Source organism: Oncorhynchus nerka, linkage group LG2, assembly GCF_034236695.1.
Source record: "Oncorhynchus nerka isolate Pitt River linkage group LG2, Oner_Uvic_2.0, whole genome shotgun sequence".
NCBI lineage: Eukaryota > Metazoa > Chordata > Actinopteri > Salmoniformes > Salmonidae > Oncorhynchus > Oncorhynchus nerka.
The window spans coordinates 82413908-82418131 of record NC_088397.1 but is presented as its reverse complement, the minus strand read 5'-3'; the positions used below and the strand labels follow the sequence as shown (position 1 = coordinate 82418131).

General features: G+C 44.6%; 1 long non-coding RNA gene across 1 annotated transcript; it reads left to right on the top strand.

The window, feature by feature from the left end:
- The first annotated feature begins 2496 nt into the window (after window positions 1-2496).
- On the top strand, window positions 2497-3234 carry LOC135561774 (uncharacterized). Its single transcript, XR_010459644.1, has 2 exons — window positions 2497-2587; window positions 2795-3234. It is a non-coding gene; the product is annotated as an uncharacterized LOC135561774 (long non-coding RNA).
- The last annotated feature ends 990 nt before the right edge of the window (window positions 3235-4224 follow it).

Below are 4224 nucleotides of genomic sequence, written 5' to 3'. Positions count from 1 at the left end.
TCTTCTTAATGCAACCGCTGTATTACATTTATTTTTAACGTTACAGACATCGTTCACTGGGCTATACTATGAGTCGGCGCTCAGATATTAGCATATGTCTCCTCTACGTTTGGAGTCCACAGAAACCCAAAATAACCACATAAATATTCCCTTACCTTTGATGTTCTTCCATCAGAAGACGTAGAAGGAGTCATACTTACCCAATAAATCGTTTGGTTTCACATTGTGTGTCCCTGTATTAGCATATGCTAACAGCTTCAGCTGAAATGCATCAAAAATGACTTCTGGTCCAGCACTCTTGCGCATTAAAACTTCCAATTTACATATTATATGTCGATTAAACTGGTCAAACGATGTGCAAAATCGAGCTTTATGATGTTTTTAGCATGTAGAACAAAGGACAGCGCTAACAGACAAACCGGCTTCAAATGCTTGATCTTGGAAAAGGAACATACTCCAAATCGGCCGCGGCAATAGAGTGCATGTATTTCAGAGGGACACGAGCAATTTCGCCCGCCAAACGTGCAGGGCTCGTGGGATTCTCACAATGAACGCACCATTTGAAAGCAGGCATCGCTGAACAGATAGACTGTTCCTGGATTCGTAGCTGCCTGGGAAGGGTGGGGGCGATGACGTCAAAGTTGACCCAACTTTTCTATTGTTCACAGAGTGTTTGGGAGAATGGCTGCCCTGAGAGTTCTGCTTTACATACAGACATAATTTAAACGGTTTTAGAAACTTTAGAGTTTTCTATTCAATAATAATTTTTATATGCATATATTAGCAATTTTGGGAGAAAAAAAAAATTCAGTTTACTATGGGTACGCACTTTCTCCAACAGGGGCAGTATAGAGGGAGAGTTCTAATTAAGGTATCTTTACTTTGGCCTCCCGAGCGGTGCAGCGGTCTAAGGCACTCCATCGCAGTGCCAGAAGTGTAACTACAGACCCAGGGTCGATCCCGGGCTGTATCACAACTGGCCGGGATTGGGAGTTCCATAGGCCAGCGCACAATTGGCCCAGTGTCGTCCAGGTTAGAGGAGGGTTTGGCTGGAGGGGCATTAATTGGCTCATCGCGCTCTAGCTGACCTCGTGGAACGATGTTCCCAATGACACATTGGTGCCTCTGGCTTCCGGGTTAAGTGGGCGGGTGTTAAGAAGCATGGCGGGTCATGTTTCAGAGGACGCATGACTCAACCTTCGCCTCTCGAGCTCATTGTGGAGTTGCAGCGGGTACTTTTTCCACCACTGGTCATGTTGCAAAATTACCAGTGAAGAGACAGCGTTGTAGGTTTAAATAAATGTTATCATCACCATCATCAATCATCATGTTGCAACCGGTTAGGGGACAGCACAGTATGTTTAAAGACGTGCTATCATCATCATCATCCTATTGCAACAGTACCAGTGAAGAGATGGCATAGCGTATGAAACTGCTTAAAGTGATCAGTCATTTCCTCTTTATCAGGGCATATTACACATTATCATACTTTACATTTGTGTATGGCTAATTCCAGGTGATGCCCTATCGCTTACATGGTGCACTGCTGAGGGCCCTATGGGCCTTGGTCAGTAGTGGTGCTCTCCTGAGGGCCCTATGGGCCTTGGTCAGTAGTGTTGCTCTCCTGAGAGCCCTGTGTGCCTTGGTCAGTAGTGGTGCTCTCCTGAAGGCGCTGTGGGCCGTGGTCAGTAGTGGTGCTCTCCTGAGGGCCTTATGGGCCGTGGTCAGTAGTGGTGCTCTGCTGAGGGCCCTGTGGGCTGTGGTCAGTAGTGGTGCTCTGCTTAGGGCCATACGGGGCCTGGTCAGTAGTGGTTTTCTCCTGAGGGCCTTATGGGCCGTGGTCAGTAGTGGTGCTCTGCTGAGGGCCCTGTGGGCTGTGGTCAGTAGTGGTGCTCTGCTTAGGGCCATACGGGGCCTGGTCAGTAGTGGGGCTCTGAGGGCCATAAGGGTCCTGGTGAGTAGTGATGCACTGTGTTGGGAGTCGGGTGCCATTTGGGATGCAACCTTAGGCCATTGTTAGGTATGATATGGTGTAATAGCTGTTATCAAAACAACATGACTGATCAGTTTCATAAACAGTATAACAGGCAATGCTGTCACTTCACTCCCCTCTCCTTGGAAGTGGAACTAGCGATAGTGATCTCTAATGTCACTAATGCCATGCCCCCTGGTTGAACCAGCACAGTGACTTGGATTAATTCTGGTATAAAAATGGTGAGTTGTTGGAGACAAAATACATGCAGCCTCCAGCATCTTGTTACTGAAGCTGAACCAAACACTCAGACTCACTATCAATTCTCATCACCATGAAGATGATGTTGACCATCTCTCTGCTCCTCAGTGTTGGCTTTGCACTGGCTGACGCAATGTCTGTTCCGGAATTGAGAAACGACCTGAACAGACCAGGTTGGAAGGTCATCAAGAACTGTGTGAAAGTGCGAACGATCGTGGTGGAGGAGTTTGACAACATGCCGCCGCAGAAGAAGGAGACGGTTCAGATCTTCGGGGGACCAGAGTGTGACGACGACAATGAGAGAAGCAAAAGAGGATTTGTTCGCCTCGGCCGACAACTCTCCAATTACTGAAGGTATCCATTTAAATATTTGTTGTTCTTGTACATAATTATATAGTACAGGGGTGCTTGAATAGCAGTGGGATAGATTTGAACCCACTTTTGCACTAGTACATGTATTCTAGAGGCAGTGGCTAAGACCGCTAGACCACCTCAGGCCACAAAGATAACAATTTGACAGAAAACAATATGAATCCACTCCTCCTTTCTCCTCTCTTACAGCCTTGAGTAGTGTCACCTGGAGAAGACTGGCCTGGCCTCCCCAGTTTACGTACGTGGCCCTTGACTGTGGGTATCCGGTGACAGTGGACGATCCAGTACAGTGACGGGCAGTGGGGACGACATGGGAATGTGGGATAATCATGAATTAGAAAGTTCAATTAAATTTATTGGATTCACTCCAACTACTGTCTGTCTGAAAAGTGACACACTATACCCTGTGTTTTGCAGATTTTTATGGTCATAATTAGTTTGCTTCTCTGTTATATACTATCTGGTAACTCTCTAAGGCCATGCTGTAATGTATATGAATACAGTATTGAAAAGTAACCTTGAATAATCATAATGTACGTTAACGCTCACATTTTTAATGTTGCGTTGGATATGTCTTTTATGGAATGCTTCTAATATGATCAAGATAAAAATAGACTCATCTAAGGTCAGTTTTGTGTGGGTTTCTCCCTATGGTTTAGAATTATAGGCAGGGTTTCTCTCTAGGGTTCAGGATTTAAGGTAGGGTATCTCCCTACGGTTTAGGATTTGGGGGAGAGGGTAAGCCTTGGTTTTAGGATTTAAGGTAGCTAGGGTAAGCCTAGAGTAGGGTTTCTCCACAGGGTGTAGGATTTAGGGAGGACAAGCCTTGGGTCTAGCATTTAAGGTAGCTAGGGAAAGCCAAGAGTTTAATATTTAGAGTAGAGTTTCTCCCTAGGGTTTAGGATTTGGGGGAGGGCTAGCCTAGAGTTTAGGATTCAAGGTAGCTAAGGCAAGTTTAGGGTTTAATATTTAAGGTACCTCGGGCAAGCCTAGAGTTTATGATTTAAAGTAAACCCTACGGAGTTTATCCGTAGGGTTTAGCAATAGGGGGAGGGCAAGCTGATACATTTATTTCCAGAGCGTATTAAGCTGTGCTACACTAAGTGTTTAAGGTTAACTCTTAATGTCTAGGATCAGGTTAATATCCTAATCGCAATATTTTTGATATTTTGCTATTTATTAGGATCCCCTTTAGCCACTGCAAAAGAATCAGCTACACTTCTAGGTGTCCACACGAAACATGAAATAATACATAGCGCAGAACATTATTAGTCAAACTGAAATAAATACATTTAACTACTAGCCTACAATGGCCACACCCCCATGGAAATTTAATTAACATAATTTTAAAAATCTGTCTGTTTATGCGAGAGAGAAAAAAAAAATCAGCATGGGCCAATATCGCACTTTAGCATCTGCGGTGAAAGGTGGCAGAGCTAGAGTGATCATTGTCAGACCATGAGACATCCTGACAATCGGTATTTCACAAAATCGTATGTAGTGTCCAAATGGTTTGGCCTACAAACTATTGTACAACCATACTGAAAGTTGAGACTCTCATGAACACAATTGTTTTATCCGTTTTGCTGTAGGATACCCACAAGTCACACAAGACGAGT